At 44.9% G+C, this 21,551-nt stretch overlaps 1 long non-coding RNA gene across 1 annotated transcript in view; it reads left to right on the forward strand.

The window, feature by feature from the left end:
• Positions 1-20,656, forward strand: part of LOC129650178 (uncharacterized) — a 75,789-nt gene extending 55,133 nt beyond the window's left edge. The window contains exons 2-5 of the long non-coding RNA XR_008713651.1: positions 11,391-11,503; positions 18,392-18,495; positions 20,272-20,367; positions 20,487-20,656. This is a non-coding gene — a long non-coding RNA (uncharacterized LOC129650178). The remainder of the gene's footprint in view (positions 1-11,390; positions 11,504-18,391; positions 18,496-20,271; positions 20,368-20,486) is intronic.
• Positions 20,657-21,551: the final 895 nt, after the last annotated feature.

Here is a 21,551-nt window from a genome sequence, read left to right on the forward strand (position 1 = left end):
TTCATAGACAATACATGAAGGATAAAACAGGATGGTTTGTAGTGGTTTTCAGAGTTTTGGTGCTGGTAATGAGGGTGTGGGTGTGACAGTTTTTTATCTAAATCCCACATGACGTGGTTCACTGAGGACACGAGTCTGCTAGTTTGATCTTTCTCTTAGTAGTATTTTCCCAGAGCAGGGTTCGGCACCACTATTGACAGAGAGGTTGGAAAGACAACCCAGCCCATCTTTGGGCCTGTGAGCTGAGAGGAATTCCTGCTCTCCAGCAGTTGGGTCATCCTCCATCACATTGGCACTGACCGTTACAAAAGGAAGTATGAAATAGCCTGTGGAAGTGGGGTCAGGCTTACCGTCCAGCAGGATCAGCCCCCACAGTTTGCCACGCACCACTGACTAGTGGACACTGCCAGGAGAACCTCATTCGCTGTGTGTCCCTAACAATCCCGTTCAGCAGGGTTATCCACTAGACTACTTTTGGGAGGAAAAGAAAGGGACTGGCATTTCTTTGGAATGTGGAGCTCCAAGTGGAGAAGTCCCTTTGTCGGTGCTGATTTTCTTTGGAGCAAGGGTATCAAGAGTGTGAATATTCCTCCTTATCAGCTTGGAGAAATGCATCATTGAATATGGAGAATTGAGACAGAATTGTTATAGAAACCAAGATCCCTTAATTTTAATATCAACTCCTGTAATACCTTAACTGTAAGAACTTGGGCATGTCCTTTAATTTTGCTGCACCTATTTCTTTCATTAAAAAAAAAAGGATCAATGCTGGACTATCTATTAGGAAGGTTAATGGGAAAAGCAAATGAGATGAGAAACATACAGCCCTTTAAAAAGCAGGAAGGTGGTAGGATGGATATTTTTCTCTTCACAAAGTAAAACATTTTATTATAAAACTTTTGGAAAATACGAATAGAAGATAAATAAAAATTTAACATGAAAATCTTAAAAAAACAAAACAAAACAAAATGCTGCCACATAGAGATAATGGCTGTTAATGAATGGATGTATGTCTTTCCCAGAGTTTTATAACCTCTTTCTATATAAAGCACATTTTTAACTTCTTTTTGTTTTGTTACATGTTTTAAATGGATGGCTGGTTTTCCACTGAAATGAAGATAAATTGTAAAACCAATGCCCAATTTATAGATATTTAGGTTATCTTCAGTTTGCCCTGGTGGCTCAGACGATAAATAATCTGCCTGCAATGTGAAAGAGCCGGGTTTGATCCCTGGGTCAGAAAGATCCCCTAGAGAAGGGAATGGCTACCCACTCCAATATTTTTGCCTGGAGAATTTCATGGACAGAGGAGCCTAGCAGGCTACAGTCCATGGGGTCGCAGAGCTGGGCACAGCTGAGCAACTAACACTTTAACACTTTCGGTTTGCCTGGCTTTAATGGCTGTTTAGAATTTCCATCATGTCCATTGTCTATCAAGTATGAAGTCAGGGTAGGATTTCCCTTCTCCCTCTGTGCCCTAAATCAGCCCTGCTTGGTCTAAACTAACTCAAGGTGGCCCTGTGACCATTGCCATAGTGATTGGTTCAGGATCATGCAAGGAACCTAAGTTAATTTCGTTGGAATGAAGCTTGGTACTACGTTCTATGTGTTCATGCCTGGAACAGAGGAGGAAAAAACCCTCTCTCTCCCATAACAGCTGCTTGTGTGCTCAGTTGATCAGTTGTGCTCCACTCTTTGCAACCCCATAGACTGTAGCCCACCAGGCTCCTCTGTCCATGGAATTTTCCAGGCAAGAATACTGGAGTAGATTGCCATTTCCTCCTCCAGGGGATCTTCCCAACCCAGGATAGAACTTGAGTCTCTTGCATTTCCTGCATTGGCAGGAGTATTCTTTACCACTGTGCCACCTGAGAAACACCCCCCCACCTTTTTTTAAAAGGTATATGTAAGGAAATTTCAGTCTGTGCTTAGAGGAAGGCAGAGTTGGGAGAAGTGGCAGAAAATGAAGCAGAGCCTACGTAGAATCATGGTGTAAACTTAAACTGAACCTTTCAGTAGGTGAACCTGCTGACTCCCTGTGTTACTGAGCCTAGTTTGAGTTAAGGTTCCTGTTACTTGAAACCAAAAGCATCCTTGGTGACACACCCATTTTAAATAGCATGGTGACAGACATACTCGGTTAAATCTTTGTGCGTATCCATGACTTTTCCTTCTCCTATATTTTAGTAGAATTGTGAAATTAGGGTGTGTGTGCTTGGTCAGATCCCCTTGAATTTTTTTTTACAGTTATGTTCCCACTGGCTCTGATGTGCTTTCATTGCCACTGTAGTTACCTGGGACTCTTTTTAGGAAAACTGCACTTGGGCTACTGTAATTTGTCCAAACACTCAGGGAGACTGAAGTGCTTGGAGACCGCCTGTGGTGCCTGGAAATCACTCTGGTGCAGCCCTTAACCGATGATGGGGGAGTAGGAGAGCCCAGTCCCCTGGCCTCGGCTCTGAGCTACGACTTGCACTTCGAAGTGCTTAGAGTGGCCCAAGGGACCCAGGCAAAGCTGCCCTCTGTAGGAGCTGCTGTACATGCATCTTGGTGTGGCTTCCTCCCATCTCCACCCTGCTCCCCTCCTCTCCTTACCAGTCTCTGGAAGCATGTATATAATGAACTGTGTATGCACAAATCCTCATCTTCCAGTCTGCTTCTGGGGAATGTAATCTAAGCCAGTTTGTGAACAATCCTCAGATTTTTGACTGAACAGCTTTTAATGAAAATGATTAAGAGCTTGCACAACTACTGATCAGATGGGATGTTGTGATGGTCTGGCCAGTGACGCCGGACTTAAGCACCTTGGGAGTTAGGTGAAAAGAGAGGAAAAGTTTTCCTGTCTTCTGAGAGTGGTTTGCCGAACTCACATAAGTACGATTTTGAAACTGGCTTTGGGCCGCTGAATGAATGTGTCAGCTCTTACTTCCTTTGGGAAGCTGAATATTATCCTGTCTCACGTAGCTCAATATTATGGTCTTTTTTTTGCTGAAGTCCACATCCCCTTCATTTACTATCATTCTATTTTCCTTAGTTATAGTCTGTTGCACCACCCTAAAAACTCTTTATACTTGAACCTAACAATTCTCATTTGATAAAGACAGGGTGCTTTTGCATTGGAAAGTGCCTGAGTCACCCTGCAGGGGACAGTGATGGAGAGGACAATGGCATATCAGCCCTCCGAGGGGACTCTGTACTGGGAGGCATCTCCCACCAGCCATGTTGGGTTGTCTTGGAGTCCCTTTTTATACTTCACAAATATCTTCTATTTGTCCTTACAATCTCTCTCTTTTCCTATTGAATTTCCATTGTGACTATTTTGGTCCAAGTTCATACCATTTACTGTGAACTGAATTGTTTGAAATTAATGGTATCATCTTGGAGCCTCCCTCCGCACCCCCCATTCATATGTTAAAGCCCTCACTTCCAAAGTGTCTATATTAGGAAACAGATCTTTAAGGAGGTAATTAAGGTTAAATAAAGTCGTAATGGTGAGGCCTTAAGCAGATAGGACTGGTGTCCTTATAAGAAGGTGGGGAAACATCAGTAGCCTCTCTGTGTCCATGCGCACACCGAGGAAAACCATGTAAAGATGCAGTGAGAAGGCAGCTGTCTGCAAGCCAGGAAGAGAGGCCTCAGGAGACACCAACTCTACTGGCACCTTGAGTTTAGACTGCAGAATTCCAGAATTGCTGTAAAGTAAATTTCTATTGTTTAAGCATCCAGCCTGTCATATTCTATTACGGCAGCCCAAGCAGACTAATGTGCCATTTTCTGTTGCGGTTTTTCCCCCAGGAGGATAGACAAGAATCTTGGTCCCCAAGTCATTCTTGTTCAGTTAAACTCTTAAAGCAGCACTTACATCTTTCCTCACAGTGAAATCTTTTTGCTTTGGAAAATGTTTTGGAGTGAGTGCCACAGGGTGGAGCTTACACGCTTTAGCTAGCTATCGAGATCTCTCTTACCCACCCCTCAAACCTGCCCTCTAGCATGCTCTTTCCCTACTTCCCAGCCAAACCCTATGTTCCAGGTCTGTCCACCATGTATAGTGCCCACTCCTTCCTTGCCCAATTGTAATTTTCCCCAGCTTCCATGCTAACTGTCCACATCCCATCTGTTCTTTAGGATCATCTTCAGCCTTATGTCTTTGAGGCCTGTTCTCAACTTTCCAGCCAGTCTCTACATCGCACTGGTAGTTCTTTTCCTTTGCAGAAATAGAACAGGAAAAGGAGGCTGCTTGGGATGTCAGGTGGATGAGAATCTTCCTCGCAGGCCAAGTGTTGGGTTGTAAGCAATACCTTCAGGGCCTAAACTGAGAGTAGAGGGGCAGAAAGTGACTTGACTTTTGTGTATGTGTGTGTTTAGGGCCATAAACGTAAGTCGGTGTTCTTGGAGTAAAGGCCCATTCATTTAGAGAAAAAAGAGCCTGCTCCAGATTCCCCATCTGGAACTAGAAAGTTTGTCCTTAATGAGGCACATATATAATACCCATTATATATTAAGACTGACATGCAGAGAGCATGCTGGGCTTTGTCAAAGACAGCTAGAAGTGGAAGAAACCGAGAAATCACGTGTAGGATTTTTCAAACTGCAGTCAGTCACTTAACACATTAATATATATGTTTTTAACCCATTCACATTTCATCAAAAACGATGCTTAGATGTACTGCTAAGGTCTTTTCGGCAAAGCTCATGGAAATTTGGTATATGAGGATCCACACTACGTATCCATTTCATTGGTGTCAATAATTCTAGACAGTTCGGGTGGAAGGGACGATTCCTGTGATACTTTGACTTCATGTACTAGTGCTGGGTCTTGCTTGTATGTGTGTGACCTACTTTAGCCTTCATGTAGCAATGATAGCTAAGATAACATAGAGTTGCGAGGCTATTTAAATATTACCATGCTTGGTAGATATGTACATAATACAAAAGCACTTAACTTTGTTCTACCTTTTGCTTAATTTCCACAGTGGTGTAAACACCATACTTCATACTTCAGGAAACAGCGACTGATGTAGTCTGATATGTCTTCTCATTTGAAGATGAGAACTGAGAGGTCTGGAGACCTTTCATTTTTCAGGTCATTTGAGCATTTAAGGGCATGATGCTGGGGTTCGTGACTTCTAGGGAACCTAACTTATCTTTTAAATTATACTGCCACTCAGTATCTTAGTAGTACATAAAACAAGTATCAGTGACTTTCACCTGTACCCTTCTAGGAGATCCAACCAGTCCATCCTAAAGGAGATCAGTCCTGGGTGCTCATTGGAAGGACTGATGCAAAAGCTGAAACTCCAGTACTTTGGCCACCTCATGCGAAGAGTTGACTCATTGGAAAAGACTCTGATGCTGGGAGGGATTGGGGTCAGGAGGAGAAGAGGATGACAGAGGATGAGATGGCTGGATGGCATCACCGACTCGATTGACATGAGTCTGAGTGAACTCCGGGAGTTGGAGATGGACAGGGAGGCCTGGCGTGCTGCGATTCATGGGGTCGCAAAGAGTCGGACACGACTGAGCGACTGAACTGAACTGAACTGAAGGTGAAATGGAGATGTGTGACAGGCTCAACTCTCAAAAACTCTTAAAGCAATGAGAGTCGAGGAAAAAAGTCATGTGAAGTCTGACTGGACTAGAAGGGAGCCTGTGGTCATCTAGCTCAATGCTAGGTTCACTTGGATGGTCCAAGATGGGTCTTGGAGACCTCTTTTCAGGTCAAGAAGTCAAAGTATAAGAAGGAATCAGGCAGGTTTGGGGAGTCCCTCATTTCAAACAAAACTGTATTCCTTCTATGTCTTGATGTTATTTCATGTAAGATAGCACTGAAAATTTTAACACTGAAGCTAGAAATGTGCTGTGCTTGTCCAGTTTCATCTTGTAAATAATGACCTGATGGCTTAAAGAGTTTCTTCTTTTTTAGTTAATAACAGAGAGCTTTCCTCATTCAGCAATTCTGTATCTTAAAAAAAAGCAATAGAGGCAGGTGGGTCCATGAACATGGATTTTGTGGAATTGAATAACATGGTAGTCCCTATAGATAAGGAGAGAAAGAACATTCTGGGCAGAGTGAATAGTAAGTGTGGAAGGTTGTGGGGAGGGAGCTGCTAGGAACAGCCAGGGACAGCTGGGACAAGTATGTCTGGGAGGCCATGAGGGAAGGGGAGGAACTGGGTGTGTATGTGAAACAGAGAGGGAGAGATGGGGAAGGAGAGGGAGAATACTTTTATTTGGATCCAGATGGAAGCCTCTGAAGGATTTTGAGCTTAGGAGTGACACACGATCTGACTGGGGACTTACGAGGATCACCATTGTCTGCTGTATGGAGAGTGGATTGAATGAGAAGGGGCAAAGCAGAAAAGCCAGTTTGGAGGGGGTGCAGAGAAGCAGGGAAAGCAGACCTGATGGGACCTGAGGGAAGAGGTTTTCTGTCTCCTGCAGGGGGAGGGATAGGGTTTAGTCTGAGTGGCCCCCTCACCTGCCTTCTGCAGCACTCTGCCTTCCTTACCTCCTGTAAGAGGAGGTTGTGCTGGCTCAGTTGCGTCTGACTCTTTGAGACCCTGTGGACTATAGCCTGCCAGGCTCTCTGTCCATGTGATTTTCCAGGCAATACTGGAGTGGGTTGCCGTTTCTTACTCCAGGGGATCTTCCTGACCCAGAGATTAAGCCTGTGTCTCTTGCATCGCCTTCATTGGCAAGCAGTTTCTTTACCACTGTGCCAGTGCATCCTTGAGTCTCTCCCAGAGTGTTGAGGTCCTCAGAACAGTCCTGATTCACAGCCCCTTAGCTTGAACCAGCTCTGTGGACACTCCTGTTCTGAGTGTGAACCTCCCTCAGGGTGAGTCATCATTCACCAGGGAGAAATGGATATTTTATAGCTTTGGACTCTTAACTCCTTTTAAGCTGCAGGACAAATGACCTCGCGGTACATGTTTCATGCAGGGAGGAATGGGTAATCTCAGAAAAGGGAAGAAAAGTCCTTAAAACTCCAAACCAGAGGATTGCGGAGAAGTTTGCTTTCTTCTCTCTTGGATGTGTGTGGAGGTGCGTGTGTGTGTGTGTGTGAATCCTGGAAGGAGAAGGCAGTCATAGACTTGGGTCCTGGTTGGCCCCCAAGGACCATTCTTCCAGGGCAAGTTTTTCTTTGCATTGCTTGATTTCCAGAATTGGGAGAATGAATGCCCAGTGTAGAAAAGGAGGAAGAAAAGTGTGTTAGTTAGCATTAAATATGGTCATCTGATTACTTGTCAATTAGGTATTTGAGAAAGCAGAGATTCTGAAGACATTCATTTTCTCAAAGAGAGGAAATTGTCTCTGTCTAGGCCAGGACCTCTTACCTTGCCACTGGTGACATTTTGCATCTTTGTTGTGGGGTTGTCCTTGGCATTGGGAGGTATTCCTACAGTATCCCTGGGCTCTATCCAGTAGATACCAGTAGCACTTCCTCAGTTGTGATAAGCAGAAATGTCTCCTGAAACTGTCAGTTGTCCCTCAGGGGTGGGGGTGGATGGCTGGTTTTCCCAGTTGAGAGCCCCTGACCCAGGCTTAGCTGGTGCATCAATGAAGTCAGGATTGTGTATTTCGTGTCCTCTCTGGCCAATAATATCCATGGAGTTGAAACTAATAGTGGCTTCTACTTTGTTGCCGGGATAGCAAAGCATGCACTGTTCTGCCCTGAGAGAACAATTTTCCTGTGTTTTAACTAATAAGGCCCTTGTGATGGCTGGATTCTGGGCACCCCAACTAATAAGCGTGCCTATAAGGCAAAGAAACCAAAAACAACGTCCTGATTGCCAGGGAGGGGGCGTGTTGTCTTTCCCCTCTCTTTCCTGGATCCATGCAATAATTAGCCAAAGTAAAATGAATATTAGCTCATGCTTAATTGCCTTTACAGTGTACTTGCCAGCACTGACCCAGTAGAGCTAAACCAATTATTTTTTGAACTTTATGGCTTTAAATAATCCTTTGCTCTAAAATTCCCTGTACCCCTCAGCTACTTAACCACAGGCCCCTCTGCCCTAAATCCTTTTCTTATACTTTGTAGCTTTTTAAGCAGGGCCCCTCTTTAAGAAGACATAATCCCTTCTCTGTAGAAAACATGAAAGACCTTGAACAAATCAAGATTTCTCCATGGAGAATTCAGCTAATCCTGTGCTTAGCTCCTAACAAGGAAATCCATCTCTCCACCAAGCACGCCATTACCCGGACTAATGCCTGACTTGAATAACAAGTAAATTATTGTGCTTTTAATTGTACCCTGCTCGGTCACAAAGCACATCTGAGAGAGGAATGTGCCCGGCTTCTCCAGGAGAAACAGGTCATGCCTCTAATCCTCCTTTTCTGTCGCCTTCCCTCCCCCTTCCCTATCCTTTCTCTTCCTAGCAGAGCGGGTAGGGGAGGGGGCGGGGGCGGGGGAAGAGACAGCTAAATTATGTTTAAAATGGAAGGGTCTAAAAGAAGAAAAACGATGGTAAATACTGACTTGGGAGAGGATGAATTATCCACAGCCTCTGCAGTGTGGCTCACTGGAGGACAATCGGTGTTAACTCGGTTGCTGGAGGGCAGTCTTTATGAGCCTGAACCAGGCTTTCTCAGCCTCAGCACTACTGCTGTTTGGGGTTGGATAATTCTTTGTTATGGTGGGGCTGTCCTGTGCATGGAAGAATTTTTAGCAGCCCCTAAATTGTGACAATCCCAAATGTCCCAAGGCACTTTCAAATGTCTCCTGGGTGCAAAATTGCCCCAGCTTGCCAACCACAGCCCCAAACCCTTCCATTTTGGGATTTATTTTCTCTTATCCCCATTCTCCCCTCTCCCTGTACACAAAATCCAAGAAAATTGTGGCTCCGGTGTTAAAATAGGGGAGATCAATATGCTCTTCATATAGGTAGACTTAGTGGAAAAGGAATGGAGAAGGCGATGGCACCCCACTCCAGTACTCTTGCCTGGAAAATCCCATGGTCGGAGGGGCCTGGTGGGCTGCAGTTCATGGGGTCGCTGGGAGTCGGACACGACTGAGTGACTTCACTTTCACTTTTCACTTTCATGCATTAGAGAAGGAAATGGCAACTCACTCCAGTGTTCTTGCCTGGAGAATCCCGGGGATGGGAGAGCCTGGTGGGCTGCCGTCTATGGGGTCGCACAGAGTCAGACACGACTGAAGTGACTTAGCAGCAGCAGCAGCAGCAGCAGTGGAAAAGGAAAGGATGCGGACTTGTATGTTGTTAGAGTAGAGAGTAGGACCTGTTCCTCAATACCAAGACTGGAAAGAGTCTTAGGATTTGGATATGTTTCTGGCTCCCACTGGGAAGTGGCAATGCCCTTGGGTGAACAAGCAAGCTTTCAAATACCTCTGCCCCGTGCACTTTGGAATTGGACTTGCTGTGGGTGAGATGGATTGATAGTGAGGCTGCAGAGTAGAAGGAGCCTGTTGCCCGCAGATGCCCATGCTCTCCTCCCACACTGCTTAGGACAAGGGAGAGATCCCCAGCTTCAGAGCTACCCAATGCTCAGACGATGACAAACCTGTCTTGGAACTGAACATGGGGATGAAAGAGAGCTACTCACAACAGAGATGTTGTGCAAGCATGGGGTTGCACTTTCATTAAATCATTGAGGCAAATATTTCACTCCTGGTGATATAAAGAGACCTTGTTTTTGTTCAGTCGCTCAGGGGTGTCTTACTCTTTGTGACCTCATGGACTGCAGTATGCCAGGCTTCCCTGTCCTTCACCATCTCCTGGAGCCTGCTCAAACTCATGTCCATTGAGTCAGTGATGCTACCCGACCATCTCATCCTCTGTTGTCCCCTTGTCCTCCTGCCTTTGATCTTTCCCAGCATCAGGGTCTTTTTTAATGAGTTGGCTCTTTGCATCAGGTGGCCAAAGTAGTGGAGCTTCAGCATCAGTCCTTCCAATGAATATTCAGGACTGATTTCCTTTAGGATTGACTGGTTTGATCTCCTTGCAGTCCAAGGGACTTTCAAGCATCTTCTCCAACATCACAGTTCAGAAGCGTCACTCCTTTTTCAGTTCAGTTTAGTTGCTCAGTCGTGTCCTACTCTTTGTGACCCCATGGACTGCAGCACTCCAGGCCTCCCTGTCCATCACCAACTCCTGGAGTTTACTCAAACTCATGTCCATCCAGTCCATGATGCCATCAACCATCTCATCCTCTGTCATCCCCTTCTCCTCCCTCCTCCTATCTTTTCCAGCATCAGGGTCTTTTCCAATGAGTCAGTTCTTTGCATCAGGTGGCCAAAGTACTGGAGCTTCAGCTTCAGCATCAGTCCTTCCAATGAATATTCAGGATTTATTTCCTTTAGGATTGACTGGTTGGATTTCCTTGCAGTCCAAAGGACACTCAAGAGTCTTCTCCAACACCACAGTTTCAGGAACCTACAAAAAACATTGCTGGTCCTTACTGGACAGAAGGAAAAGCCCACAATGAGGGCATTGCAGTGAGCCCGCATCTCCACTAGATGGCGGTGTACATCTTCCTCAGAAGCCAGGCTGGCTTAGCTCATGGCAACTCCTTGGCCTAAACAAGACAAGTGCCACTCCTCTTTCAGAAGACAGCCGGCTCTTCTCATTGTTGGCACAAACAACCCCAAACAATTGCACTGACCACACAACTCTAAGCCACATTCCAGGGCGCTGCCGTCTGTTCAGGAGTGAATGCTGGGAAAATGAACCAAGCTGCTAATTTGCTTGATTGGGGGGAAAAATAAGATCTAAAGTGACAATGAATGTAATTTATTTTTCCAACAAGAATAGGGGCAAAACCATTTCATTCCCCTCCCCACCTTCACCCCAACTGCCACCATAAATGAAAGCAATCACCTAATTAGTCCTGAATTACTAACTGGCAGGGTAAAGGATTTGCTGGAAATCAAGCTGAAGTAGACTGTTTTGGAGAAAGAGATGTGATTTCTGCGGGAGGAGGGGAGGGGGAGAATGGGGGTGGGCGGGGCTGGGAGGGGAGGCGAAGGCTTGAAGCTCCTTGTGGGGCCCTGGGCCCCTGTGGTCTGGGGAGGCTGTGCTGGCCCTGACCCTGGGAGAGAAAGAGGCTCAGTGATGTCTTCAGGCCATTCATTTTGTGCAGGCGAATGACTTTCTAAACTGAAGTAAAAAGAATGTGTTGGAGAAGACCTATCCATGAGTTTTTTAAAAAATGTTACAGATGTAGATGAATTGGCTTGAGAAAGAGAGCAGAGCCCTGTGGGGCCTGGCCACCCGGCAGATGGGGCTGGACAGGCGGACTGCACAGGAAGCTCTTGCATGCCCTCTGTCCTGCCACACAAGAGGGATGACAGGCAGATCTGAAACCAAGTTGGGCCCTAAGTCATTAAGAAAGCCCCCCCAAGGAATGAAATACATGCTTCATTTCAGATTTTGGTTTTTGCATGGGTCCTGAGTAAGTGTCTTCCCCAGCTGAAAGAATGCACTGTCCCCTGCCCCCACGAAAGGCACTCCTGCAAGGAAAGCAGAACAACAGCCGGTGGGTAAGTGCCGAAACCTGCCACTTGAAGGCTCCGCACACTGAAGGAGGAATTTATTTGTTCAGAGATGACTTCTTGTTTTTTAGTTAGATATGACTTATTTGAAATACTTTACTAATGCGATTTATCACAACTGTAAACTGTCAGTTTCCACAGCTGTTGCTTCTTTAGAGCAATCTGGCAAATATGTGTGGGTAAAAACACAGGCTTGGAAGGGTGAGGAGGAGCTGGTGCAGGCTGCTTCTTTCTCCCACTTAGTGGGCCCGCAGGCCCCTCGCCCCCACTGAAAGCATATGTTCCTCTTCCTTAGAGGCAGTCTCTCTGGTTCTCGTGCTCATCTGTTGTTTCTGGCTGTTAAGCAGCCTTTTCCTCTCTCCTGGGAGGGGCACCTGGTTTTCTTCCCTTCTCCCCATCTCTGTTCCTGTAGCTTAGACGAGGTTGACAGCTTTCTCCTTATGTGCTGTGGGGCGGACATGCAACCCAGCTCTGGCCACAGCTTCCATTGTTCCACCCTGCTTGGCCACGATGACTGGTTCTTAGGGTCACCAGAATTAACAAAGCAGCAACAACCGAAAACAAAATAAGGTGCCCAAGTAAAGTTGCACTTCGGATAAAAAAGTTATTATTTTTTAATACAAGTATGTCTTGAATATTGCCATACTAAAAAATGACTTACCTGAAGTTGAACTTTAAAGAATCAGAAATTCTGTGTTTTGTCTGGCAACCTTATTGGTTCTAAAGAGAATGTTTGTCCAAAGCAGATAAACTGAAATCAGCCTAGGACTTTAAAGTGGAGATTGAGGAAAAAAATAAAGTATCTGTTGGGATTGCTTGGCTGGAAGGATACATGCTTGCAACTGCTGGGGGCCAGCCTTGGTACCATGTGGGGACAGCTGTGTGCCTTAGAAGCCAATGCCATGCAGAGCAGACATGTTTCATTTGAACAGGTGGACTCAGCTGTTCTTGAAGCTGGCCCTGTGGGTGGTGGAGGTCAGGGTGCTGATGGCCAGGCGGGATCTTCATTTTCTACCTCTCAAATCCGGGAAGTGAAAACAGCAGGGCTGAATATGCCCACTGGGCATGGCTTCTGTTCAACTGGAAGAGTGGTGAATGGATATTAGGTGACAAAAACAATCAGTCTACTGGACTCTGCCCTTGTTTTTCTAACTGTTTTGCCACATGTAAACTGTTCTGCTGCATTTGCTTTTATTCATGGCATCATGGCTGGAGACAGGGGCTGATAGACTTATATTTGGAGTTGGAGGCTTAAACTTCAAGTCTGCCTCTGCCTGGTTGAGTGGCTGTAGAGTCCTTGTAACCTCTACAGAGTTGAGTTTCTAGGTCTGAAATCTAAGGACAGAGGTTATATTAATCCATTTGGGCTGCTATAACAAAATACTAGAGCCTGAGCGATAATTTATGAACAACAGAAATTTATGTCTCACGTTTATGAAGGCTGGAAATCTAAGATCAGGGTGCCAGCAGATTCAGTGTCTGGTGGGAGCCCTATTCCTGGGTCATACTTGGTATCTTTCCTCTGTAACCTCCCATGATAGAAAAATCAAGGGAGCTCTGTGAGATCTCTTCTTTGAGGGCACTGATCCCATCATGATGACCCCACCCTCATGACCTTATCACCTCCCAAAGGTCCCCCACCTCTTGATATCATCACCTTGGGGTTAGGATTTCAACCTATGAGTTTGGGGGGACATAAATGTTTAATCTATAGCAGAGACAACACCCCCATAAGGCAGGGGTGAGGATTCCATGAGGCAAAGTATTGTAAGCACCTGTCATAGGGCCTGGTGTGGAGTAGGTGCCCGATAGAGGTCTCCCCTTTTTCTCCTTCCGACAGAATATTTGAGTTAACACCTCTCCTGCATAACTTAAGGAAAATGATAGTCACAGCCTGAGGACAAGTATCGCCAGCACTTCAGCTGTTCCCATTATCACCATGCATTAGGTGATCATCTGTATATACTTGGTGGTTTTTAAGCATTTTCACAAACATCTTCTCACTCTCTCTTTGGCACAAAATCTCCCTTCTGTTGGTTTTCCGCTTATGGGAGTCTCAGGACAAGAGCTATATATTATTATATATAGTGAGGCATTTGGTTGCTATCTTTTCATACCTCAGTGGCATTGATTCAGTTCCAATTATTTTGGTGTTTGAGATTAACTGACAGACTGTTTCTCTCCTCATTTAAGGTTGGTCATTTTTACTCTGTCAAATTTGGTCCAATTAACTGACATGGAAAAAGTGAGGTCGTTGATAGTTACAATGCTGGATTCCACTTGGGAATTTTCTAGGACTTAAAGAGGTATGTTTGGGACAACTGATCAAGGAAGGGATTTGATTTGGAACCTGCTTTTTAGAGTTGGAGGAGCCATTGGATCATCTGCTCTTCTCCTTACAGGGCATCTGAGCACAGTGGGGAGGGGACTTCTCAAGCTTGGGGGTGGGATTCTTGCTCCAGTGAGCCTGTGACTGTTAGGACCAGAATCCAGACCTCCTGGCCCACAGGCTCCGACTGCTGGAGTTTCGGCCGAGCCTGACAACACACACATCCCTGGGGACATTTCACAAAGGTTCCAGTTCGTCGAGTTGCTTTATTTTGAAACTTGGGGATGTTGGTTAAATCCAGATGAGGAGTGTGCCTCCAGAGGGGAGGAAAGTTGGAAGGGGCAGAAGTTTCTCTGAGGGTCTCTGGGAGTGTGCAGCCGGCAGCTGGACAGTCTGCCCCCCAGTGGGGGCAGAGATGGACTTGAGGCAGATGTTCAGAAGGGATAGGCTTGTCCTGTCCTTGCTGTGAAATAACACAGCTAGATTCCACAGTGTGGAATCAAGAGATGAGGCGGCTGCCTCTCCGGGGGCTCAAGATGGCACTGCTGCCCCACAGTCTGTTTTGCGGTGCCCTCCGCCCCCTCCTTCACATCCCCTCCTCCTTGCTATTTTATTTTGGTAGAAGAATTCATCAGTCAACAAGGTCCCTTCTCTGCCACCCACACCAGTTGTCTTGCTCTGTTTGGCTCAAGGAGGAAAGGGGTGGAAAGCAACACGTCACAGGCATTTCAGAATTGCTTTGAAATCTCCCTTCTATTGGCTTTGGACATGTTTCTTATCCCAAGCCTCACTTTCCTTATTTGTAAGATGGGCACAAACGTGTCTAGGCTCTTATAGACCTCAAATGAAATAAAATTCATAAATATGTGAGGTTAGATATACTAATTTATTTGTATATAGTGGTTGCTCAAGGAAGAGTAATTCCATCATCTTCCTTGTGTCAGGAAGGCAAGAGAATTGCGAATGTGGCAGACTGTTGAGAGGCAAATGATAGTGAGGATCAATGCTATAGTGGTCAGTAGCTGTTAGGCACCCCCTCCCCTCCGCTGAATGGCATGTGAAGAGGTTATTATTCCTTCTTACAGATGTGAATACTGAGGCACAGAAAGGTTAAGTGATTTTCTGAAAGCCACACAGCTTGTAGCACAGACGCTGAATTCAGATCTTAGAGACTCTAAAGCGTGAGCTTCGCTGCTCTGGGCGATGTACGCCCTGTGGCTGGGGGTGATGATGCTCTCTGGGAAGGCAGGTGAGGTGTCAGAGCGAGCAGAGCAGCATTGCTGGGAAGAAAGGTGTGCTCCAGTCTTTGCACTGAGTCTGTGTGCCAGTCTGATTTGAATCCGTTATGTGAGCTGGGCTCAGCTGCCGGTGGCTGCCAGATGAAATACGAGGGTGTACGTGTGACTTTCAGGGGCCAGGAAGGACCAGCCCCAGCAGTACCTGGAGTCAGAGCCTCTTACCCTTGTTGGGAAGCTTTTGAGGTGTCTTTCTCCTTTTTGTTTCCCAAGGCCTTTGTTCTGTACATTTAGTGCTTAAGTGGCAAAACTCATCTCTGCTCCCAGTCAGCTGCCTAACAGTTCATTAAATTCTCACTCAGCGGTGGGTGAAAGCCTGATAGCATGGATTCGATGGAAGGGAGGAACTTCCTCAGGCCGGCTCATGCCGTGATGCTGATGAACAAACAAAAGAGAAAACGAGAGTAGAGAGAATAAACTCTCCTACTCATGTAGTTGCAAGACTCCTTCCCCAGCCTCAGATGTAGAGGAGTCATGCTCTCTGGGCCAATCTCACTTTTGACTTCTATTTACCTCCTCAGACCCCAGGTTCTAGGGACTGACTCAAGCCAGTTGAGTGGGTTGTGCTTCCACATTCTGGACAGAAAGACACTGGGGCTGAGCATCTGAAGGGGGCTGCCAGTGGATCCAGGGTCTTATCTCGGATGTTCTGTCCCTTCTGTGGAATTTTACTCTTGAATCAGGCCCATCCGGATGGCTCTGTTTGCTCATGAAGGTGGCACGGTGCAGATTCCTGTTGAGATATCAGGGGTATCAGGCTGCAGCCTTCTCGAGCTGCTACGTACATGTGTATCAGAGCCAATGCTCTCCCGTGAGCCTCTCGGCCCTGGAATGGAGCCCTCAGCCCATTTCCCTTTCTTGTCTTCTTGGTGAGCCTTGACTCTTTCTATGCCCTTCCAGGATCCATGTCTTCCTGGTTTAGAGAGTTTCCAGTGAAGTTACATGTCAGAAGAAGACAAGTCAGAGCTTCACAAAGAAAACGACATGGTCTCTACAGTGGACACCGCTGTTGTGTACAAGGGAAGAGTTTCACTTCCTTACTATATCGAGGTCAGACTTGGCCTTGTGACTTGCTTTGGCCAAGAAAAAGTGAGTGGTAGTTCAATGTGTACCACTTTTAAGAGCTCAGGTGAAGTTCTGCACACTTAAATTTCTTTTGCCTTCTTAATCACAGAAGCCTGGATCAGATTATCTGTCAGGCTCGACCCCTGAATCAGATCAGATCAGTCGCTCAGTCGTGTCCGACTCTTTGCAACCCCATGAATCGCAGCACGCCAGGCCTCCCTGTCCATCACCAACTCCCGGAGTTCACTCAAACTCACGTCCATCGAGTCAGTGATGCCATCCAGCCATCTCATCCTCTGTTGTCCCCTTCTCCTCTTGCCCCCAATCCCTCCCAGCATCAGAGTCTTTTCCAATGAGTCAACTCTTTGCATGAGGTGGCCAAAGTACTGGAGTTTCAACTTTAGCATCATTGCTTCCAAAGAAATCCCAGGGCTGATCTCCTTCAGAATGGACTGGTTGGATCTCCTTGCAGTCCAAGGGACTCTCAAGAGTCTTCTCCAACACCACAGTTCAAAAGCATCAATTCTTCGGCGCTCAGCCTTCTTCACAGTCCAACTCTCACATCCATACGTGACCACAGGAAAAACCATAGCCTTGACTAGATGAACCTTTGTTGGCAAAGTAATGTCTCTGCTTTTGAATATGCTATCTAGGTTGGTCATAACTTTCCTTCCAAGGAGTAAGCGTCTTTTAATTTCATGGCTGCAGTCACCATCTGCAGTGATTTTGGAGCCCAGAAAAATAAAGTCTGACACTGTTTCCACTGTTTCCCCATCTATTTCCCATGAAGTGATGGGACCAGATGCCATGATCTTCGTTTTCTGAATGTTGAACTTTAAGCCAACTTTTTCACTCTCCACTTTCACTTTCGTCAAGAGGCTTTTGAGTTCCTCTTCACTTTCTGCCATACCTACAAGAAAAAAAGCCATCTGGCCAAGCCATGGTAGAGGTTCAGCACAGAATGAAAATCACCTTTGTTGCCTTTTTAAACCTTGAAGAAATCTTGGTTTCTTGTTGTTACAGCATAGCCTTACTGGTCTTGATGGATTTGGTTCTTATGTGATTGTATGGGAGGCACTAGCCTTTTCGGGTCTTGTCGCACCCTAATAAGCCATGTATACTTATTTATCTCACATTTGTGCTATTAGGAGAGGCTACTTAAGCATTCAGAGAAGGCCTGCCTGAGGGCAAGTTTCTGTGTCTACCCGGAAGCTTCTCTCCTTAGATAGTTTTGATACACTTCACCAGCCTTCTATTCCTGTGACCATCAGAGAGACTATATAATGTGTTTTGCAAGTTTGTAAAGAACTTCAAGAGAACATAGCTGTGCTAAATCCTTTTTTTTTTCTTTTTAAGATTTTTAGATGTGGACCATTTTTAAAGTCTTTATTGACTTTGTTACAATATTGCTTCTGTTTTATATTTTGGTTTTTTTGGCCCTGAGGCATGTGGGATCTTTGCTCCTCATCCAGGGATTGAACTCATGTCCCCTTCACTGGCAAGTGAAGACTTAACCACTGGATCACCAGAGCAGTCCCTATATGATATCTTAAAATATACAGTCATGAAAAGTTGACCAAATGGGTTAATAAGTAATGATACAGCCTTAATATATTTATTATTAATATATTATTACATATTATTAATATATGTATTAAGATAAATATATTCATCCAGGGACTCTTTTGCTGTGTTGTGCATTTTTTCCTGTCGCTTTTTCTTATCAAAGGGAGAAACACTTGCATTTGTGAACTAGTTTAATCTGTTCAGCGTTAAAGCATGTTAGACCTCAGTCTGTTAAGATCCACTTTACAGAAAGGGGATTCTAAGCAGGGACTGGCCAGATCTGGTCTGCAGGCCAAATCTGGCTCATTAGCTTGCTTTTTATTTTAAAGTTTTATTTGGACACAGCCATGCCATTCATTTATGTATCAGCAGTGGCTGCTTCTGTGCTGTAAGAGTGAAATTGAGTATTTGTGACACAGTATGGCCCACAAAGTATCAACTGTTTACTATCTGATTCTTGAAGAAAAAGCTTGCTGACCCCTGATGGAGAGCAAAGAAGGGTTAAGTGACTTGCCTAAGGTCACAAAAATTCCTGAGTGGCAATGCTTTATCTTATAATTCTCCACTTTTGGGGAGTGGTTTGTTCATTTTTTTTCCCCACCATGACCTGCCTTATTTCAGATATTGTATAGGAAACGGAGCCTCCTGCACTACTTTCCACTCCCACCCCCAATCCCAGTGGACAAGGAGAGTTTGAGAAAAACTTCTGCACCATAAAAATGCAGGTGAGCTCCAATATTGTTAAGGTGTGTGAAAGCTAGAAACTCCAGGGAAGGTGAGTAAATAATAATAATAATGATATAAGTGAAGAATATATATTACATCCCCTAGGTATCTAAGCCACAAATGATAACTTTTGAGAGTTTGCAACATAGGTTACTGTGGTTTTGTGATTTTGAATTGAGGGGTTTTAGTTCTATCTTTTGCTCTGGGGCACAATTAACCCTATTTCATGAAAAAAAAAAAAAAATCCTAGCTCTTTTGTAGAACTTCTCCTGTCCATTTTTCAAGAAGCTCAAGGTCATCAGAAAATTAGAGATTTTAGGTTTTACAAATACCTACACTGAAATCACATTTATTTACAATTGAAGGTTAAGACATCAAACCTCAGGAGGTAGCATGGATTTTGAAAGAGACATGTATGCCTCCCAGATCTGCTTGGATTGCTTTCCAGAAGCATATTGAGGGACTTAATTCCAGTATATTTATAGGTTCTTGCACAGGCAGAGATTGCTTTATTTCATAGCATGAGTAACAAAGATCTTTTGTACGTTGCTTTACGCTTTGAACAACAAGAATCGCAGCAGATCTGAGATTTGTGGGCATCTACTCGATATAAACATGTACCGAAGAAGGGGAAAAATAAGGACTAACTTTTATAGACCTCTCTCATTAAAACTCACCTTCAAAAAACACTCCTGCTCCTTCCTTATAATCAAATGACACCTCATAACCACCTAACCATTTTTAATATTCCCCAGACTCCACTGAACTATACTGGAGCTCAGACACTGTCTAGCTAGTCAGGAGAAAGAGCCTACTGTCGTATTTAAAAGCGGTTATTGGGACAGGTTTTACAGGCAGTGGGCTAGGACAATTCAGAAACAATTGCTTATGTGATAGTTGGAGGATTTGTCCCTGTCAAACAGTTAATATTGCTTTAATACATGAAGTAGGCTGTATAAGACGGCAATAATGAAAAATGTCAGGGAAGACAATATCAATTGTTATTCAACATCCACATCAAAGATTACTTTTTTGTCAGTAGCTTTCAGAAAATGTATTTTCCATCAGATCTGATTGCGTTCGTCTTTGAAGTGCTCCATTCTCCCGGTAGATTTAATGTGACATCTAGGCACTTTTGAGTCCCTGGGCCTCTGAGGCGATTCAGAGAGGCACAACAAGCCATCACAGGTTTATCCTCAAAGGCCGACACTGTCTGTCTGATTTATTGTAACTTTAAGAATCATCTCCAGCAAAGCATGAGCCTTGCTACCCATCCACGGCGTCAGACTTTTATCAATTCATTTGTATGCAGTCGGTACCTCTTGGAACCGAGAGCCCTATAGCCACTCATGGAAAATGCATTACCTGCGACTAATCCTTTTTATCTTTAAAGTCTGTATTTTTTATGTATAAGTCATTTTGGGTTATCATAAAATATACATAATTCTCCCCCCCCTCCAAAAAAGAGACAAAATGGAAAGGGAATATATAATAAGTTATGAGCGTGTGGTGTTCTTATCAGCAAGGATTCTAAATAAACAGCTCTCTTTATGTAAACACCCAGGGATATAAAGCTGTGATTACTTTCAATGGGAAATAGGAATGCTTCCATTTTTTTCCCTTTTAGATTTCAAAGTGAAACAGTGAGATTAATCATTGAAAATACGCTTGTGCATGCTTTTATTTTCCAGTGTGTGTGTTCGCCTGCGGGGTGGTGGTGTGGGTGGGGCAAGTGGGGAGGAGCAGATGCTAATAGCCAATGTTCCATTTCATAGGTTTTCCCAACTGCTTCATTTCCCAGACATTTTCCAAGCCATTTGTGAATGGCCTTAATTAAGAGGACTGGAAACATGTCCCCCAGGAGGATTTAGGTTAGTCTCCTTTGCCAGCCCCAAACGAGTGAGGTTCCAGTGTCTGAACTTCTGTGTGTATTGAAATCCTTGTCCTCGGTGTCATACCTGTGACTTCTTGTGTTCTGTGATTATTCCAGGTAATTAAATTCTGCTCATGTCTGAATCTTTACTAGTATGAGAATCTCTCTGCTACTTTAAATAAAACATAAGTGCCCACAGGATTCATGGTCTGGATCAGAGGTCAGCATCCCAAGGGCCGGATCTTGCTGTGGGTTGTTTTTGTAAATAAAGTTTTATTGGAACTACAGCTGCGTTCCCTTGTTTATGAATCATCTAAAGCTACTTTCCGGAGAAGGCAATGGCACCCCACTCCAGTACTCTTGCCTGGAAAATCCCATGGACGGAGGAGCCTGGTGGGCTGCAGTCCATGGGGTCTCGAAGAGTTGGACATGACTGAGCGACTTCACTTTCACTTTTCACTTTCATGCATTGGAGAAGGAAATGGCAACCCACTCCAGTGTTCTTGCCTGGAGAATCCCAGGAGTGGCGGAGCCTGGTGGGCTGCCGTCTATGGGGTTGCACAAGGTCGGACACGACTGAAGCGACTTAGCAGCAAAGCTACTTCCATGCTGCAGTAGCAGAGTTGATGGTTCTGAAGGACTGTCTGGCCTATAAAGCCAAAAACATTTACTATCAGGCCCTTTTAGAAAACTGTGTTGACTCCTGCCTGGTACCAGACCTGCGGTTTTAAGTGAATGAAGCCAGTCTGAGATCTGCTTGGCCCAGGAGAGGAGAGTCTTTGTAGAGACAGAGAAAATAGTCTTGAAGGAGAAGCTACACCTGTAGATCAACTGCTGCAGGGGTGGGTTGGGACCAATGTTGAGGGTTTGAAGGGGCACTATTACAATTCAGGTTTCTAAGAGACAATGAGATAAACATTTTCAGAATCTGCCTGGTCTGGAGGTATGCTATCTCTGTCTGGACTACTTCCTGTTTAAATCTTCTTGCTGTGATGGGACAATAGTTTGCAGAACATCAGAAGGCCGTGTCCAATCCCAGAGAATTATTTGTCCTTTTGTTTTTTGACAAACTGTGTCTAGCCGCGTTGCTTTCAGTCCTCGGCCTAAGGTGGGGTTTCTTTATGTGGTCAAGCAGTCATGGACCCCTGAGCTGACATGATTAAAAAAACAGAGAAGCAGACT

This window comes from Bubalus kerabau, chromosome 4, assembly GCF_029407905.1.
Source record: "Bubalus kerabau isolate K-KA32 ecotype Philippines breed swamp buffalo chromosome 4, PCC_UOA_SB_1v2, whole genome shotgun sequence".
Lineage (NCBI taxonomy): Eukaryota > Metazoa > Chordata > Mammalia > Artiodactyla > Bovidae > Bubalus > Bubalus kerabau.